General features: G+C 45.4%; 1 long non-coding RNA gene across 2 annotated transcripts in view; it reads left to right on the top strand.

The window, feature by feature from the left end:
* Positions 1–20,983, top strand: part of LOC139439517 (uncharacterized) — a 124,285-nt gene that overhangs the window by 1,017 nt on the left and 102,285 nt on the right. The gene's annotated exons all lie outside the window — the stretch shown is intronic.

The raw sequence follows: 20,983 nt of genomic DNA on the forward strand, positions 1-20,983 counted from the left end.
TTTTTATTCCTTCAGTCTTCCAATTTTCTTATTCGGTGTTGTCTTTTAGCAGAGCCCAACAGCGTGCTAGCTGCAAAGGAGAAATGTCGTTTGCAGAGCGTCATACCCAGGGTAACAAAGCAGAGTGTAGTGTGGTAGATTTAGCTATGAGACAATAACTGAATAACTGACCCAGCATCCCACTAACAAGTCAAGTAGGAGATAGACTAGTAATTCAAGGTGATGATTTATCATAACAGTTGGACAAAGGAGAAAACCATATAATAATTTAAATAGGTTCCAAGTAGGCTACTGATAAAATTCAGCTCTCATTACAATTAAGTTTTTCCTTGCTTATCACTAAGTTTGAACAGTTCTCATATGTGAACTACCCACTTGGATATCCACTTTTGTAAAGTGTCCTGTTCATATCTCTTCTCTTTGGTTTCTATTGTATTATCTTTCTTTTTATTATAGATTTGAGACGATTCCCTCTGCATTGTGGATATAATCCCTTTATTAGATATATATGGTCTGTAGTTTACTGTTTTTATTGAGGTAAAATTCCCATGCATAAAATTCTCCATTTTAGCCATTTTTTTTTTTAAGATTTATTTTTATTTATTTCTCTTCCCTCCCTCTTCCCCCATTGTCTGCTCTCTGTGTCCATTCACTGTATGTTCTTCTGTGTCTGCTTGCATTCTTGTTAGGCAGCACTGGGAATCTGCGTCTTTCTATTGCATTACCTTGCTACATCAGCTTTCTGTGTGTGCAGTGCCACTCCTGGGCAGGATGCACTTTTTTTGTGTGGGATGGCTCTCCTTGAGGGGCACGCTCCTTGTGCATGGGACACCCCTACATGGGGAGCACCCCTGCAAGGCACGGCATTCCTTGTGCACAGCAGCACTGTGCATGCGCCAGCTTACCACATGGGTATTAAACCCTGGACCTCCTATATGGTAGACGGATGCTCTATCAGTTGAGCCACATTCACTTCCCCATTTTAGCCATTTTAAAGTATACAATTCAGTGGATTTTAGTATATCCATAGTACTATTATATACTATAGTATTGTGCAACTATTACCACTTTCTAATTCCAGAACATTCTCTTCACTCCAAAAAGAAATCCATACCCATTAAGCAGTCACTTCCAATTTCCCCTATTCCATTCCCTGGCAACCACTAATCTGCTTCCTGTCTCTATGGATTTCCCTCTTCTTGACATGTCATATAAAAGGAACCATATAATATGTACCCTCTTGTGCCTGGATTCTTTCACTTGGCATAATGTTTTGAAGGTTTGTCCAAAACACATAGTATCATGTGTCAGTACTTCATTTCTTTTTTGACTGAAAAGTATTTTGTTGTATGGATATACTACATTTTGTTTATTCATTCGTTGATAGATACTTGGACTGTTTCCCCCTTTTGACTATTGAGAATACTGCTGCTATGAAGAGTGGTGTACATTGTTTTGGTTTGAAAACCTGTTTTCTTTTTTGTAATAATAAACTTTATTTTTAGATTACAGAAAAGTTACATTGAAAGCATAGAGGATTCCTGTATAACTCACCCCTGCCCTTACCCACAATTCCCCCTATTAATAACATCTTACGTTTGTGTGGTACATTTGTTACAATTGATGAACCAATATTGAAGCAATGGTACTAACCAAGGTCTATAGTTTACATTATGGTTTATATTTTGCACTGTATAGTTTTATAGGTTTTGACAAACGTAAAATGCATGTGTCCATCATTACGATGTCATACAGAACAATTCCAATGCCCTAAAAATGCCCTGTATTCCAACTATTCTTCCTTCCCACTCCCCTCATAACCTCTGGTAACTGCTCTCTTTATATCAATGTTACAAGTTCTTTCATTACCATCCACTAATAATGACAATAGTAATAAATTTACTTTGGTCCATGATTGCATTCCCCCCTTACATTTGTTCATTCCACAACCTTGAGGATTTGGGGATGGTGATGTCTACTCTGCTTCCGATTGAGGGGAAGCTTAGATCTTACAGGGCAGATGGAAGGAACTGTTGTGCTTGCAGTTGCAGATACTCTGATTTTTGAAATTGGGATTTCTCCATCATCATCATTTTGTTAGTTCTCCTAGGCGAGTCCAAAGAAATGGAGGGTAGGTGTTGGCCACGATTCTGCTGAGAATCAGGGCTCATCTAGCACATCAACAGACAGAAGATTTAAGTCTCTGAGACATATCTTTATGAGTATAGTGGTAATTATAGGTTCAAATTAAGGGGTAGAAGAATCGTGAGTAGGGAAATTATAAATGAGTCTAACTCTGTTATATTGGAGAAATAGATTATCATACATCCCAAAACAAGGTCTGCCAGTGGGCTGCTGGTCTCATGGGGTTGCCTGCCTGTCTGTAGTGCCTGTACGTCCTTAGAGGCTTTGTTTACTGTGGCAGTTAGTGAGATTTGTCAGAGACATGAATGAGTGTAACCTCTGGAATGACCTCTCGGACTCACTTTGAAATTTCTTAGTCCTAAAAATTCTTTTGTATTTAATATTTCCCCTTTTTCCGAATGCATCAGTTCCAGAGAGGCTCATCTCCAGGAGTTGTGTCCATGTTGTGGGGAAGGTAGTGCGTTTATTTGCTGAGTTTGGCTTAGAGAGAGAGAACATTTATGCAAAAGGGACATTTTCAGGAGATAACTTTTAGGCATTAGTTATTAGGTTAAGTTTCAGTTTTACAGGAGTAAGATTCTTAAGTACAAGCATTGATATTTAAGGCTTGGCATATTGGCCTGCTTTCTTTTATTAGGCACTGCCTATAGTCTCCAGAGATTTTTGCCACTGTGTTTGAGAGAGCAGCACAACTCCCCAGGATGGGAGTTTAATATTTTGTTGTGAAAACCTGTTTTTAAAAACCTTGGGCATATACCTAGGAATGTAATTGCTGTTTAATTTTTTTTTGGAGAACCGTTAAAGCATTTTCCACAGTAGCTGCACCATTTACATGCCCACCAGCAATATATAATGGATCCAGTTTCTTCACATTCTCCCCAAAACTTGCTTTTTTCTATTTATTCATATTATAACCATTCTGGTGTTACCTCATTGTGGCTTTTTTATTAGAGAAGTTGTAGGTTTATTATTTTTTTATTAGAGAAGTAGTTATTGTTTTTTCTTTTTTTTTTTTGCTATTGTGGTTTTAATCTGTGTTTCCTTAATGATGACTGAAGTCACACAAATTTTGGTATGATTATTAGCCATTTATATATCTTCTTCAGAGAAATGTCTATTTGAATCCTTTGACCATTTTTAATTGGGTTGTTGTCTTTATGTTGTTGCATTGTAAGAGTTCTTTATATATTCTGGATACTAGACCCTATCAGATATATGATTTGCCAATATTTCCTCCTATTCTGTGTTTGTCTTTTCATGTACTTGATAGAAATCTTTGAAGCACAAAAGCTTTTTTCTCCTGAAGTCCAAGTTATCTATTTTTCCCTTTTGTGCCTTGTGCTTTTGGTGTCATATTTAAGAACCCATTGCCAAATTCAGGGTCCTGGGGATTTATTTACTACTATGTTTTTGTCTAAGACTTTTATAATTTTTGTTTAATTTTTTATATGGTATAGGGTAGAGCTCCAACTTCACTCTTTTGAATGTGGCTATTCAGTTGTCCCAGAACCATTTGTAGAAAAGTCTATTCTTTCCCCCCTTGAATGGTCTTGTCAAAAACCAGTTGACCATTGATGACACTCAATTCCATTCCATTACACAGCTGTCTTGACTACTGTTACTTCACAGCAAGTTTTCAAAGTGGGAAGTATAAGTCCTTTCACTTTGTTTTTCTTTTTAGAAATTATTTTGTCTATTCAAGTTCTTGCAATACTCTATGAATTTTAGAATCAGCTGATTTATTTCTGCAAAAATGACAGTTGGAAAATTTACAGAGATTGCACTGAACCTGTAGATTGCTTTGGGGAGTGTTGCCATCTGAACAAAATTGTCTTGAAGCCCATGAAGTCTTTCCATTTATTTAGGTCTTCTTTGGTTTCTTTCAGCAATGTTTTTTAGTTTTCATTGCATATGTCTTGCACCTACTTTGGCAAATTTATTCCTATTCTTTTTTGATGCTATTGTAATGATGTTTATTTTCTTTATTTTATTTTCTGATTGCCCATTTTTAGTGTATAGAAATACAACTGATTTTTTTTTTGTCTATTGATCTTTGCAACATTGCTGATACATTAGATCTAATAGTTATTTCGTGGATTTTTTAGGATTTTCAATATATAATATCATGGCATCTATGAAAAGAGATCGTTTTATTTCTTCCTTTCCAATGTAGATGACTTTTATTTCTTTAACTTGCCTAATTGCCCTGACTGGAACGTCAGCCCAGTATTGAATAAAAGTGGTGAGAGAGAACATTGTTTTCTTTTTCTTGATCTTAGATGGAAAGTTTTTGGTCTTTCACCAGCAAGTATGGTATCAGCTGTGGGTTTTTCTTACATGCTTTTTTATAAGGTTGAGAAATTTACCTTCTATTCCTAGTTTGTTGAGTGTTTTTATAAGGAAAGATAAAGTTTTGTCAAATGTTTTTTTTTTCATTAATTGAGATGATCATTTGTGTTTTTTCCTTTCTTTCTATTAATAGAGTGTATTACAATGATGATTTACATTGATGACATTTTGAATCATCTTGCATTTCTGGAGTGTATCTGATGTGATCATGGAATGAGAGCCTTTAAATATGCTCCTGCATTCCATGTAATAGTATTTTGTTGAGTATTTTTGCATCTATATTCCTAAAAGAAATTGGGTCTACAGTTTTCTTGTCATGCCTTTGTCTAATGTTGGTATCAAGGTAATATTGACCCCATAATAGAGTTAGGAAAAGCTTACTCCTTTCTATTTTATGCAAAAGTTTGAGAGGAATTTTTTAATTTTTATTTTTGAAGAAGTTTTAGATAACATGAATATTAGATTTAAAATATAGGGGATTCCCATATGCTCCACCCCTATCCCTCCCACACTTTCACACATTATCAACGCTTTTCATTAGTGTGGTGCATATGCTACAATTGATGAACACGTATTGAAGCATTGCTATTAACCATGGACTATAGGTTAATTAGAGTTTACTCTTGGCCCCGCACAATTTTGTACGTTATGACAAAATGTATAATGACCTATATCAGTCATTGAAGTTTCATGTAGGACAATTCCAATGTTCGAAAAATGCCCCATGTTATACCTATTCTTGCTTCTCCTTCCCCTCAGAACATCCCCTCAGAACATCTGCCTTTATATCAATAATAAAATTTACTAACTAATAATTCTGTAATAGAATAGCAATAATAAGTCTACTTTAGTCCATTGTTCATTCCCCAATCTTGAGGATTTTGGGAAGGCGATGCCCACTCTATTTCTAATTGAGAGAGGCTTAGATACCATGGGGCAGATGGATGGAACTATCTTGCTTGCAGTTGCAGACACTCTTCCTTGGGATGGACATTGCCCATCACCATCTCCTTGTTATATGTCCTGGGTCAGTCCAGTGAACTGGAGAGTTGGTATTGCAACTCTGCTGAGAGTCAGGGCTCAACTGGCACATGAACAGACCAAAGATTTAAGTCTCTGGAACATATATTCAAAAAATACAGTGCTAATTATAGGTTCAAATAAAAGGGGCAGAAAACCCATGTATAAGGAAACTATAAATGAGTCGAACTATGTTACATTGGGGAGCATAAATTCCATAGTTAAAGCCGACTGACGGAGTGCTGAATTCCTGAGCTTGTCTGCCTTGCTTATGGTATCTGGATGTCTCTAGAACCCTCAGGAGCCTAATTGTTTGAAGCACCGTTTACCACAGTAGTCAATGAGATCCTGCTGAGACATGCATAAGCGTAGCCTCTGGAATGATCTTCTGACTCACTCAGAAATCTCTTAGCCATAAAAACTCATTTTTATTTAACATTTCCCCCTTTTGGTGAAAGTCTTTTTCCAAATGCATTGCTAGTTGATGCTTGGTAAAAATCCCTTAGTGACAGGAGGCTCATCCCCAGGAGTCAAGCCCCACACTGGGGGGAAGGTAGTGCATTTATATGCTGAGTTTGGCTTAGAGAGAGGCCACAGTTGAGCTACAAGGAGGCTTTCAGGGAGAAATTCTTAGGCAATAGATAATACTAGGCTAAGTTTCAATTTCCCAAGAAATAGGTTCCTAAGTAAAGTCATCAATATCAAAGGTTTGGCATAATAGTCTGCCTTTCTCCACTAGCCACTGCCTATATACTAGGGGATTCTTGCCGTTCTATTAGAGAATGTAGCAAGACTTCCCAGGATGGGAATTCAATATTCTCTCCATTTTTGTGTGGGTCTCCACCTACTGAGATAATGCCCCATGAACACCTGAACATATTCATATGTCTTAGAGGCATGCCCTAGATGAACCCCTCCCCACATATCCCCGATCACTGACACCCTGCACTAGTGATACTCACCTGCCAAAGTTATGACCCTTCTGTGATTCAAAACTTCTCCAAAAATGAAGCCAAAAATATAACCAAGTAAAATTAATTAGAATGTAAAATAATAACAATAATTTAAGAAATAACAAATAAAATACAAAAATAGAGAAATTTGAAATAAAAATTTTAGTACATCGCGTCTTTCATCATTGTAAGATCTGTTACCTTGTGTAGTAGTTTGGTATTATTTATGAATTTCAAAAATAGATACTGAATTATTTTTATAAACTGGCCTGTTTGCACATTAGATTGTATTGGATTCAGAGGTCTCACTTTCCCTGAATTAAATAATGATTAAGGCTTTGATTGGGACACATCAGTAGGAGACTCATAGATAAAACTACACAGCAGAGCAGAGGAGTTAGTTGGAGTTTCAATGCTGGAGTTTTGAGCTGGAGCCTGGGAAGTAAGGACACAGAGGAGCAGAGCAGTTGATCCCAGAAAGAATCAAGCCCCAGGAAGAAAGGAACCAAAGAAGTCTGAACTCTTGGCAGAAATTGGCAGCCATCTTGCTCAACATGTGGCAACAGACTTTGGTGAGGGAAGTAACTTAGGCTTTATGGCCTGGTAACTGTAAACTTCTATCCCAAATAAATACCCATGATAAAAGCCAATAGATTTCTGGTATTTTGCATCAGCACCCCTTTGGCTGACTAATACACCTTGTAAGTACAGTGGCTATGTCTTCTGTATGTTCCCCCAGTGTCTTATTTTTTTAATTTTATCTTGAAAGAAGCTTTAGGTTACAGAAAAGTCACATAGAAAATATAGGGGATTCCCATATACCCAATACCCTCACCTTTTCCCATTTTCCCCTATTTATAGCATTTTACATGTGGATGGTACACTTGTTATAATTGATGTACAAATTTTGAAGCATTACTACTAACCGTGGTCAATGGTTTACATTATGGTTTACATTTTGCACCATACACTTTTATAGGTTTTGACAAAATTTACAATGGCCTGTATCCTTTACTGCATGATCATGCAGAATAATTCTAAAGCCATAAAAATTCCTTATGTTCCATCTATTCTATTTTTCCTTACCCCTCCCCTAGAACCTATGGTAAACACTAAGGTTCAATTTTTGAAGACTAAGATTCATAATTTCTTGTAATAATATTGAGGGCTTGGGAGCTGATGTGGCTCAAGCAGTCAGCACCACATGGGAGGTCCAGGATTTGGTTCCTGGTGACTCCTGAAAAAACAAGAACAAACAACAAGGAAAAGAAAGAAAAAACCAACTCAGGGAAGCCAATGTGGCTCAGTGGTTGAGTGCCAGCTTTCCATATACAAGGTACTGGGCTCAATCCCCAGCTCCCAGTACCTAAAAAAAATTAAAAAATAAAAAATAAAAAAATATAGGGCTTGACATATTGGTCTGTTTTCTTTTTTTCTTTTATTAGGCACTACCTATGTTCTCAAGGGATTCTTGTCCCTCTAATTGAGAACATAGCAGGACTTCCCAGGATGGGAGTTTAATATTTTCTTGTTTATTGTGTGGGTCTCCACCTACTGAGATAACACACTCTGACAAGATGAACACTTACACATTCCATAGAGGCATGCATCAGGTGTGCCGCATCCCACCTATCCCCCCACACCCAAAGCCCTGCACCAGTAACCCTGCCCTGTTATATGTGCCAAAAGAACACTCCCACCATTGTAGTTTTAACCACAGGCCTGAAAATCCCCAGAGTTCACCTGCTCCTTCCTCCAAACGTTACCCTAGTTGCATGGATAGACCAATCCAATCTCCCACCCTACTCCCCCTCACAGACCAGCACCGAACCCATCACATCACTGCAGCACTCTCATGTTCTCCACCGCACACAACCGCACCCTACTACCTTATCACAGATTTTGCCCATTTGAGCATCAGCTTACCACCCTCTACTCCCTTTCTCTCTCCTGTTAACCTATCTACCAGACTCTAGCTCTGTGATTCTGCTCAATTTCTTAATTCATATCAGTGAGGTCATGTAATATTTGTCCTTCAGTGACTGTATTACTTCACTCAACATAAGGTCTTCAAGATTTATCCATGTTATCCTGTGTGTTAACACTGCATTCCTTCTTACAGCTGAGTAATATTCCATTGTGTGCATATACCACAGTTTGCTTCTCTATTCATCTGTTGATGGACATTTGGGCTGATTCCAACTTTTGGCAATAGGTGAATAATGCTATTATGAACATTTGGTGTGCATTTATCTGTTCATGTCCCTGCTTTCAATTCTTCTGGGTATATACTCAGCAGTGGGATTGCTGGATCATATGGCAGTTCTATAGTTAGCTTCCTGAGGAACTGCCAAACTCTCCTTCATAATGGCTGCACCATTCTACATTTCCACCGGCAGTGGATAAGTGTTCCCTTTTCTCCACATCCTCTCCAGAACATGTAATCCTCTGTTTTTTTTTTTAATAGCCACCAGACTAATAGGTATAAGATGATATATCATTATAGTTTTGATTTGCATTTCACTAATAGCTAGTGATGTTGAGCATGTTTTCATGTGCTATTTATCCATTTGTATCTTTTTTGGAGAAGAGTCTATTCAAATCTCTTGCCCATTTTTAAAAACAGATTGTCTTTATATTTTCAAGATGTAGGATTTCTTTATATATGCTGGATATTAGGTCCTTATCAGACAGATGGTTACCAAATATTTTTGAGAGGGGTTTGAGTTATTTCTCATTAGATGCTTAATAGAATTCACTAGTGGTCTGGACCTGGACCTTATTTATTTATTTATCTTAAAGATTTATTTATTTAATTTAATTCCCCCCGCCCCCAGGTGTCTGTTCTCTGTGTCTATTTGCTGCATCTTGTTTCTTTGTCCACTTCTGTTGTCGTCAGTGGCACAGGAAGCGTGCGCGGCGCCATTCCTGGGCAGGCTGCACTTTCTTTCGCGCTGGGCAGCTCTCCTTATGGGGCGCACTCCTTGCGCGTGGGGCTCCCCTATGCGGGGGACACCCCTGCCTGGCATGGCACTCCTTGAGCGCATCAGCACTGCGCGTGGGCCAGCTCCACACGAGTCAAGGAGGCCCGGGGTTTGAACCGCGGACCTCCCGTGTGGTAGACGGACGCCCTAACCACTGGGCCAAGTCCGTTTCCCCCTGGACCTTATTTTGTTGAAATTTTTCTTTTATTACTGATTATTCTCTTTACTTACTATAGGTCTATTCAAATTTTCTATTTTATTGAGCAATTTTTGGTAATGTGTGTTTTTCTAGGAATTTGTCTTATTTATTTATTTATTTATTTTGATTATCTAATTTGTTGAAACACAATTATTCTTAGTATTCTCAGATAATCCTTTTTATTTCTGTAGGTTTTGTAGTAATATTACCACTTTCATTCCTGATTTTAGTAATTTAAGTCTTCTCTCTTTTTATCTGGTGAGTCTAGCTAAAGGTTTGCCAGTTTTTATCTTTCCAAAGAGCCAACATATGCTTTCATTTGATTCTCTTTTGTTTTTCCATTCTCTGTTTCCTTTATCTCTGCTCTAATCTTTATTACTTCTTTCATTTCACTCATTTTGGATTTAGTTTGTTCTTCTTTTTATAGTTCCTAAAAGTGTAAAGTAATATTGTTGATTTGAGATGTTGTTTTTTTCAGGAGATACTGGGGCTTGAACCCAGGACCTCATATATGGGAAGCAGGTGCTCAACCATTGAACTACATCTGCTCCCTCTTGTTTCTTTTTTTTAATTTTTATAATCCTATGTCTCTGTTTGCTGATTCTTTCCTCTGCTTCTTCAAGGCTGCTGTTGTATCACTCTAATGTAATTTTTTTCCATTTTTTAGAGATCTTTGTTTCGTCAATGTTTTGCAGTTTACAATGTTCAAATCTTGGATCTCCTTGGTTAAATTTATTCCTAGGTATTTTGTTATTTTTGATGAAATTTTAAATATGTATTTTTTATTTTAAAAAAGATACTTAGATTACATAAATGTTACATTTTAAAAAATGGGATTACCATATGACCCACTCCCTACACCTCCCACATTTTCCCACATTAACAATATCCTTCATTAGTGTGGTACATGTGTTAAAATTATTAAAACATTTTGGAGCATTGCCATTAAGCATGGATAATAGTTTACATTGTAGTTTACACTCTCTCACACACAATTCTGTACTTTATGGCAAGATATATAATGTCCTATATCTATTGTTGTAGTGTCATTCAGAACAATTCCCAAGTCCCAAAAATGCCCCCATATTACACTTCTTTTTCTCTCTCCCTGCCCACAGAACCTCCAGTGGCCACTGCCTCCACATCCATGATATAATTTTCTCCATTGCTAGAATCACAATACGTCTATAGTAGAATACCAGTAAGTCCACTTTAGTCTATAGTTTATTCCCCAATCCTGAGGATTCTGGCATGGTGATGCCCACTCCACCTCTAATTGAGAGGGGGCTTCAATCCCATGGGGAAGATGGATGGGACTCTCTTGCTTGCAGTTGTAGACTCTCAGTTCCTTGGGATGGTCATTATCCATCATCATCTCCTTTTTATTTGACTTGGGCAAGTCCAATAAACTGGAGAGTAGGTGTTGCAACTCCATGGAGATTCAGGGCCCAGTTGGCATATGGACAGCCCAAAGATTTCAGTTGCTTGGATATACATCTATCAACCCTAGTACTAAGTATAGGTTCAAATAGAAGGGTCAGAAGAGGCATGTTTAGGGAAACCACAACTGAGTCCAACTCTATCACATGGGGGAGCATAAATTCCAAAGTAGAGCCCACTGGCAAGGCTGAAATTCCTGAGCTATCAGCCCTGGCTATAGTGTCTGGATGTCTCCAGAGCCCTCATGAGCCCCACTATTTGAGACAGTATTTACTTTGGCAGTCAATGAGATCCTGCTGAGACATGCATAAGCATAACTTCTGGAATGACCTCCTGACTTACTTTGAAATCTCTTAGCCATATAAACTCAGTTTTCTTTACCTTTTCCCCCTTTTCCTCAAGGTCTTTTTCCAGTTGCATTGTTAGTTGGTGCTTGATAGTAATCCCTTGGTGCCAGGGAGACTCATCCATGGGAGTCAGGTCCCATGGTGGAGGGAAGGTAATGCATTTATATGCTGAGTTAATTTAGAGAAAGGCCACATTTGAATAACAAGGAATCTCTCAGGAGGTAACTTTAGGCACCCTATAATACTAGATTAAGTTTCAATTCAAGTGTAAAGTTTCTTAAGTACAGTCATAAATATTAAGGGCCAATGAAGGGAACTTCCTCCTTCATTAGTCATTGCTCCTGTACTCAGGGGATTTTTGATATTCCACTAGAGACTGTGGCAGAGCTCCCCAGGATCGGAATTCAATATTCTTTCAATTATTGTCTCCACCCAAACAAGGCCCCATGACAAGGCCCCATGAACAATTGAACACATTCATATGCCTTACATGTATGCCTAGGTGAACCTCCTCCCATATACCCCCATCACTGACACCCCACAAAATTAATCCCCCTGTCATAGTTGTAACACTTCTGTGATTCAAAGCTTCTTCAAAAATGAAGCCAACAAAATAGCCAAATAAAATTAATAAGAAAATGAAATAATAATGGTAGTTTTAAAAATAAGAAAATTTAAAAAATTAAAAACATAAAAAAGATTTCAAATAACAATAATGAAAAAATATTTTTGAAAAATTTTTTGATATTATGTCTTTCATAACTGTAAGATCTGTTGTCTTGTATGTATAGTGACATTTTCTTCCATTTATTTTCCCAGTGTCTTACTTTTTCATTTTGTCTTCAAAGAAGTTTTAGGTTACAGAAAAGTAACGTACAGAATATAGGGGATTCTCATATACCCAACATTCTCTCTCTTTTCCCCTTTTTCCTATTAATAATATTTTACATATGGATGGTACATTTGTTACAACTGATATACAAATATTGAAACATTGTTACTAACCATGGTCAATGGTTTACATTATGGTTTACATTTTGGACCATACGCTTCCATAAATTCAATGGAATTTAACATGGCCTGTATCCATCATTGCAAGATCATGTAAAACTTCCATTGCCCTCAAAATGCCCCATGTTCAATCCGTTCTATTTCCCCCTCCCCCTCCCCTCAGGACCCCAGCACCCACCAGGCCTCACTTCTTGAAGAACAAGGTTCATAGTTATTTGCAACAACATTGAGGGTTTGACATACTGGCCTTGCCTCCCCTATTAGGTACTGTCTATGCTCTCAAGAGACTCCTGCTTCTCTATTTGAGAACATAACAGGTCTCCCCAGGATGGGAGCCCAACACCTCCCCACTCATTATGTAATAATAAGCTGGAATCAACCTAGGATAACAACCCTGATGGCAAGATGAACACTCACACACACCCTAGAAGCCTGCTCCAGGTGCACCTTGTCCTGAATGACATGCTAAACCAGGAATCCTCCCCTGCCATATTGCCTAAAGAACACTCCCAACATTTTAGTTTTAACCACATACTCGCCAATCCCCAGTGCTCACCTTCTCCCTGCCCCAACCCCCCCCGCCCAGTTCCATGGGCAGTCCAACCTACTCTTCCCAACGTAACCCCCTGTCAAACCAACACCACCTACCCAAAAGTGACTGCACAACTGTCCTACCCCTCCACTGCACAACTACACACTTCCACCTTATCATAGATTTTGCCCATATGGATGTTGGCTCACAACCTTCTGCTCCCTTTCTAACTCTTGTAAACCTATAATCCAGACTCTAGCTCTGTGAGGCTGCTCAATTTACTTAATTCACATCAATGAGGTCATGTAATATTTGTCCTTCAGTGCCTGACTTGCTTCACTCAACATAAGGTCTTCAAGATTCATCCATGTTATCCTGTGTGTTAATACTGCATTTCTTCTTATAGCTGAGAAGTATTCCACTGTATGTTTATGCCACGATTTGTTTATCCATTCATCTGTTGATGGGAATTTGCATTGATTTCAATTTTTGGCAATTATGAATAATGCCATTGTGGCCGCCGTTGCGGTACCGCGGGCGGGTCACTGCCGGGGGTCGGGCCGAGCTCACGGCCGGACCAGGGCGGCAGCGGGCAGCTCAAGGCTTGGTGGGGACGGGCGGCTCAAGGCTTGGTGGGGACGCGCGGTTAGGTGGAAGAAACCAAGGAGACGAGGTCTATGCGCAGGTCTGATTTATTTAAGGAAGTACATGGGGTTTTATAGCCTCGTGGAGGTGGGGAGGTTGTGGGAGGGGCATGTCCGCGGGGCAGCTGAGGATTGGCTGCAGAGGCAAGGGCGGACCTGCGGTTTAGGCCGTAAGCAGTTGATGGCAGAGGAGGTGGTTTCAGAGGTTGTGCCGGGGTGGATGCGGGATGAGGGCGGTTGGAATGAGGCGGGGAGAACAGCAACGGCTGGGAGGGGGAAGATAACAGTGGCTGGGAGGAGGGGCGGAGGGAGGCAGCAGCATAAGCTGCTGCCGAGAAGGGCCATAATACAGAGAGGTTATGAAGAACAGGTGGGTAAAGTATAAGGAAGCGAAAAGCAGGGTGGGAGCAGGGGACAATTGCTCCCTTTTTCGAAAATAAGGGACATTGACGGCTTTAAAGAAAGTGCAGGCTTTGCGGGATTGACATTTTGTGGGGAGGAAAGATGAGGGGGGTGAGAGGAGGGGAAATAGGGAAGAGAGGAACGAGGAGGGGTTACCAGCAGGGGGCGTGGGGGGCACGAGGGGGGCGTGAGCAGAGGGGAGGGCGGCTGAAACGCCCGATTCCCCATGCGGAGGGCAGAGAACCCGTACCCGCAGCTCGAGGCGACCACGATGGGCCCTATCGATGGCCGCCTCCTGCCACCTCCGTGAGCCACACCTGGGCGTGCCGGGCCTCCTCGGGAAGGGGATGGCTTTGGGAGCTAAACGTGGGAGGTGCAACACTGGGAGGGACGGGGGCGCCGAGTGGCGCGTGGGCGTGGAGGGTTGGGCTCTGAGGTGGCTAGGCGTTGGTAGTGGACTTGAACGAAGGAGGAAAAGACGCTGTTAGCTTGGTCTTTAGCAAGGCGAATGATTCGCCGAATGGCCCAGGGACCGATGGTAAGGCCTAGGACGAGGAGTAAGACTGGGGTCAGTAGAGGCAGGAGGTACGGGAGGAGGGGCTGCAGGAAGCCCCAGGAGCCGGCGGCCTGGGCTCGCTCACGTTGGCGTTGGTTAAGGCCTTTCTCGAGTTCTTTTAGGCTGGAGTCTACTAAGCCGGTGTAGTTGGCATAGACGCAGCATTCTTCTCCTAGAGCTGCGCACAGGCCACCTTCTTTGAGGAGGAGGAGGTCAAGGCCTCGACGGTTCTGTAGAACAACTTCAGAAAGGGAATTGAGAGAGTCCTTAAGATACTTGACTGCATCTCGGAGGTAGATGATGTCAGTATCGACTGCCTGTCTGAGGTTTTGGAGGGCGGAGGTTTGAGTGGCGAGGGCCGCGACACCAGTGGCGGCTCCAGCTGCAGCTAAGAGGGAAGTGACAGTGAGCACAGCAGTGATAGGTTCGCGTTTGTGAAGATAGATAGCTTCTTGGGTGTGATCGAAGGCTTCAAAGAAATGTCTTGGGGTGTGATAGATGACTCGGGGCGTAAGGAGAATGAGGACACACGTTTCGTTGGTCGTATTGAGGGTAGCGACAGATAGGCATGGGGTGAGTCCAGTAGAGGAGCAGAGCCACTGGGTGGTGTTTAGGGGGACTAAGTATTTGGTGGAAGCATTGGGGAAGGTATAGTTGGAGCAAACGGGAAGATTAGGAGTGGGGGTTGAGCAGGAGTGGACGCATAGGCCTTTGGAAGAGATGTGTGTGAGAGTAAGCGGGACATGGGTGGACTTATTCCAATTGCAGGAAGAAGGGGCATCGTCGTCAGAGGAATTGAAGAGTGGTGAGGGGATTGCGAGTGGATCGTAAAGGGGGAGGCTGGGGGAAAGACACAACTAGCAGGAGCGGGTGAGGTTAGGGTGGGAGGCGTTGAGGGAGGAATAGGAGGCATTTAGGAGTTTGAAGTAGGGGCTGGAGTGGAGGAGAGGGTGCGGCTGCATACGGGGAGCGGGGGGGGGGGGGGGGATTAAGGCCTGTAGAGGGTATGGCAGTAACCAAGGTGGAAGAGGTATTGGGAGGAGCGGACGGGGACGGAAGACGGACAGCGGGCGTGGGGGGAGGGTTAAGAATTTGGTTGGGACCAATAGCTGAGGGTGGGGCGGAGACGGGGCGCTTCTGGATCTCAAACAGAGCTCCGTAATCGTAGTTGTCCATATACAACCGGAGCCCATAGGGGCGGGCGGACAGCCAGGTATCGTCGTTTGGGTTTTTAACAGTCAGCCAGATGAGGTCCCAGCGGGTGCTATTAGCGACTCGGAAGGAAAGATTTGGGTCTCTGTTGGGGGCACCAGACCAACCATAGGCCATGGTTTCACATCCCCAGGAGGGGCAGTAGAAGTGCGATGGATCATAACAGCCTCGAGCGCTGGCAGGGCAGATGTAAAAGCCAGTGATGGCGTTATTGTAGGGCCCTGAAAGACCATCAGTTTGTCGGTCGTTGGCAGCGCCGGAACAGCGTAGGGCGATAACGCCACAAGTGGGGGCGCCCGGAGAGCCAGTGTTCGAGAATCCGGGCTGCTTGCACCGATAGTAGTAGGTGAGACCTGCAAGGGGGCAAATGTGTGAGAAAAAGGAGGGGGCAACACTGGTAACATTATAGGCAAGAATGCGTTTTTCTGGGAATGTTTGGAGGGTCCAGTTGAATGGCTGGTGGGAAGTGGAGCTCTGAGCAGAGGAGGCTAAAGACAGCATGAGGATAAGGAGATGAATGAGGTGGGGGAGGGTGGGGGGACAGGGGGTGTGGGCAGCGCGGGCTCGACGGAGGAGCTGGAGAACTTGCTGTTCGACGGGGTCATCATCTTCAAGGGAGAGGCGGCTCAGGCGACGGGCAAGGAAGCGGCGCCGACGCCGGTCGCGGCGAGAAAGAGCTGGCGTGGTCCCTACGGGTGATGGCGCAGGAGGGGCAGACTCAGGCGGGCTCGACTGGGCAACTGGAGGCGTCATCTGCAATGACAAGAGGAGAAAAACCTCACGGGGGGGTGAGGTGCGGAGAGGGGCCATCATTACGGCAGGGGGGAGTTATCGGGGGAAGGGGGTCGGAAGGTGGAAGGTCGGTAGGGCCGTGTGGGGTGAAGGGCTTAACAAGACGAGCAGGGATCCAGACAGGCTGGGGTGCGGATTCCGGGAAGACGCAGGCAAATCCTCGCCCTTGGGTGAGAAGGGGCGCTGGTCCGGTCCACTTGCTAGTGAGCGGGTCGTGCCAGAGGACGAGAGGGGCTGGAGTGGGCCGGTAAGAGGGCCCCCAGTGCTTGTGGACGGGCAAAAGCCCCTCAGAGTCAAAGGTCATCAGGTTGTGCTGGATGAGCACCTGCGTGACTGTTTCACGTGGGGTGAGACGGGGTTGAGTCTCTCTAGTCTTCTGGACGAGGGTCTTGAGGGTTTGGTGAATTCTTTCAACAAGTCCTTGGCCTTGTGGGTTGTATGGGATCCCGAAATGGTGAGTGATGTTGTAGAGCTTCACGAACTCGGCAAAGGCGGTGCTGCGATAGGCGGGGCCATTATCTGTCTTTATGTCCCAGGGGACTCCCATAAAGAGGATGGCCTCCCAGAGCGCTTGAGTGGCATACTTGGCAGACTCTCCCGGGAGGGCGACGGCGTAGCAGAGGTGTGAAAACGTATCGATGGCAACATGAAGGAACTTCCATCGGCCAAAGGAAGCGACATGAGTGACATCTAATTGCCATCTAGAGTTGGGCCGCAATCCGCGCGGGTTGACACCCTGGGGCTGGAGTGGCCCCAGGGGCAGCAAAGGTGCGCAGGAGCGGCATGCACGCACCAGATGTTTACATGTCTTGATGGGAAGTTCTGGGAGAAGTCGATGGAGGGCGGGTGCACCAAGATGGAAGCGCGCATGCAAGGTCTTTGCCTGGTTGATAATGTCTCCTACGGCAGCTGCGGGGCTGAGGGCATTGATGGAAGCACCTTGGGCGGCCTGGTCAGCAAGATAGTTGCCATGAGCCAAGGGGACTGGGAGGCCTGAGTGGCTCCTAACATGGGCAATGAACCAGGGTTGTCGCCGCCTCTCTAAGAGGAGTTGAAGGTCAGCTAAGGCCAGGTTGATGTCCCGGTTGCCAATGCTAGCAGGCGGCAGGAAGGCCGCAAAGGCAAGGATACGAGAGACCTGCAGGCAGTAGAGACTGTCTGTGAAGATATTTACTGGCTGGTCCTGGAGGTATTGGAGAGCCAGAGTGACGGCTTTCAATTCGGCCACTTGGACAGAGCTGCTATGTTGGCGGGTGTGGCAGAGGGGTTGTGTGGAGTTGGGCTTGTAGAGGACTATAGCAAGGCAGTGTTTGGAGGCATCGGTGAAGGCGATGACGGCGTTGGGGAGCGGCTTGGAGGACGGGAACGGGAAATGGTCAGGAGCTGCGACGGGGAGCGTGCTGAGGCCTTGTATGAGGCGGTGCTGGGGGAAGTGATTATCGAATGGGCCGGGGAATAGGAGGAACAGTGCCTGCATATCTATGGAGTCCTTTAGCAAGTGAGTGACCTGCTGAGTTGTAAGGGGCCAAATGATGACATCTGGATGACGCCCGTAATGGTGGGTGGAGCGCTCAAAAAGGGCGATGGCAAGCTGCGCGAACAGGATGGATTGGGGGGTGATTTTGCGAAGCTTGCTTTTGGCTAAATGGACCCACAGGAGTGGACCGTCCTGCCAGATGAGGCCAGTGGGGGTTCCACAGGTGGGAAGGACGAGTCCTGCAAATGGCTTGTCTGGGTCTATTCGTTGGAGCAAACAGTCCATTAGGGCAGAGTTGACACAGCCCAGGGCGCATTCTGCTTCATACGACAGGGTGACCTTCTTTGTGGGTGCCTGTGATGGTGGGCCAGTGGTCTGAAGGAGCTGGAACAGAGGCTGCAGCTGATGTGTGGTAACTGGCAGCGACGGGCGCAGCCAGTTGAGCTGGCCACACAGTTGTTGGAGATCATGGAGTGTCATGGTTTTGGGGACGTTTATAAGCGGCGCCATGGGTGTGACTGTTTCCGAGATTTCAAAGCCCAAGAATTGAAACGGTGGGTGGAAAACGGCTTTCTCTATGTTGACTTGAAGACCGATATCTTCCAGATTGGAGAGAAGACTGGCAACTATAGCTTGTAGTTTTGGCTCGCTCGGATGGGCTACAAGGATGTCATCCATGTAATGCACGATAGTGGCCTCGGAGGTTAAGGGCTCAATAGCAGTAGCCACAAACAGCTGGCAGATGGCAGGGCTGTTCTTCATGCCTTGGGGGAGGACTTTCCACTGATACCGTTTGGCAGGCCGGTGGTGGTTGGGCTGGGGAACAGTAAAGGCGAACCGTGGGCGGTCATCCGGATGCAGGGGGATAGAGAAGAAGCAGTCCTTGATGTCGAGGACTGCCACATACCAATCTCGCGGGAAGGCTGACGGGTGAGGCATGCCGGGCTGAGGGGAGCCCATGGGTTTGATGTGCTTGTTAACCTCTCGCAGATCGTGGAGGAGGCGTGGCTTGCCGGATTTTTTGATGATGAAAAAAAATGGGAGTATTGTATGGACTGGTGGAGGGCTCAACATGCCCAGCACGGAGCTGCTCTTCCACGAGGTCCTGAAGAATAGCTAGTTTTGGGGCAGTCATAGGCCATTGCTCCACCCAAATGGGTTCCTCTGTGTCCCATTGCAGAGGAACGGGTGCTGGAGGTTGAACGTGAGCAATGGCCAAAACTATTGGGGGGGCAGCGATGGCTGCGAAGTAAAAAGAACGGCGCCTGACTGGTGAAGAATGTCGCGCCCCCAAAGGACTTGCTTGATATCCCTGAGAACCAGGGGACGGAAGAACCCTGACCGTCCATCGGTGTCATGCCAGGCAAGATCTTCAGCCGCCTGTTGCGAGGAGGACTGGCCTGTGGTGCCTATGACGACGGGTCCGGCTATGAGTGGGAAGTCACGAGCTTGGGAGAGTGGGATGCAGGAGATTTCGGCGCCGGTGTCAAGAAGGCCGTCCATCCACTTTCCATTGACTTTGATGGTGAGGCGCGGCTGTGAAGCGGGCGACATGGGAACGGACCAGTGGATGCCTACGGGCGGGGTTGGCGCGGGGCGACTGGAGCCTCTTGGTGGCGGGGCTGAGGCTTGCCCCGCTGCCCGTTTAAAGGCTGTCTCAGGACGCGGCAGTCGCGGGCCCAATGATACCCTTTTCCACAGCGCGGGCAGGGGGTGGAGGGCGGCCGGGCGGCAGGAACAGGGCGCGGTGGTGGCACCATAGGCGGGACTACGGGTTGCGGCGGAGCCGGAAGGTTGGGGCACTCACGAGCGAAGTGGCCCAATTCGCCGCAGCGGAAGCAGGTGTTGGTTGTTTGGACTGCCGCGACGATAGCCTCTGCAAGCGCAGATGCTTGCCCAGAAACCCCGGAGCATGCGAGGACCCAGTCTTGGAGCGGCTTGTCACGAAGGGGACGAATGATGGCTTTGCAAGCTGGGTTAGCCCCCTCCTGCAGGATGTCCTTAATGAAGGACTCGCAGGCTGCGTTGCCGACAACTCGCCTCTCTGCAGCGGCCTGCACACGAGCTACGAACTCGTTAAACGGCTCCTCGGGTTTTTGGAAAAGCTTCATGAGGGGCTCTGGGGCGGCCGTGGCGCACGAACAGAAGGCTCGGAAAACACAGTCACGGAGCTGGAGGAAAAACCCAGGCGGGGTGGCAGTGTAGGCGCTGGGATCGCCGTAAGGGCCGAACCCGAGAAATGCGTTTGCAGGGTAATGCACACCCTGACGCGCGTTGTCAGCGATCTGATTGTCGATTAGGACACCGAGATGGGCTTGCCAGTCAATGAATTGCCCGGGAGAGAGAACCGCTCGGGCTAGGGAGATCCAGTCGTAAGGGATGCAGCAAGGGATGGCCATACGCTCGAGAATGTCTTGGGCATGAGGGCTGGCAAGGCCATCCTCTTTTATCGCGTTGCGGAGCATTTGGATGTCTTTGGGGGAAAAGGGGATCCACGCTTGTGGGCTTTGCGGAGTGCGAGCAGGATTGAGGGGGAACATCTGAGCCAGAGGCGGAGTGGGAGGGGTGAGAAAGGCGGTGTCGTACGCTGGCGGAGGGGGATTCACGACGCTCCCGCTATTGCTGGGGCAGGCGGGAGGTGAAGCGGGCCAGGGAGGTGAGGCATTGGCGGTGCCACCGGGCGCCGGCCAGGAGGGCGCGGCTGCAACTGTGTTTTTGACTGGCCAAGATGGCGGCACGGAGACGTCACACCTGACATCACTTCCGGACTCGGGCCAAGATGGCGGAGTGGCCGTGTCACTTCCGGGCACAGGCCAAGATGGCGCCGGAGGCCCTTCCGGTTTAGCGGGAAATGGCGGCCGGCAGGCATCCGGGGCGGGACCGGATGGTGACGAAACAGGAAGAGGCGGGTAAAGGCAGG

This window comes from Dasypus novemcinctus, chromosome 8 (genome assembly GCF_030445035.2).
Source record: "Dasypus novemcinctus isolate mDasNov1 chromosome 8, mDasNov1.1.hap2, whole genome shotgun sequence".
NCBI lineage: Eukaryota > Metazoa > Chordata > Mammalia > Cingulata > Dasypodidae > Dasypus > Dasypus novemcinctus.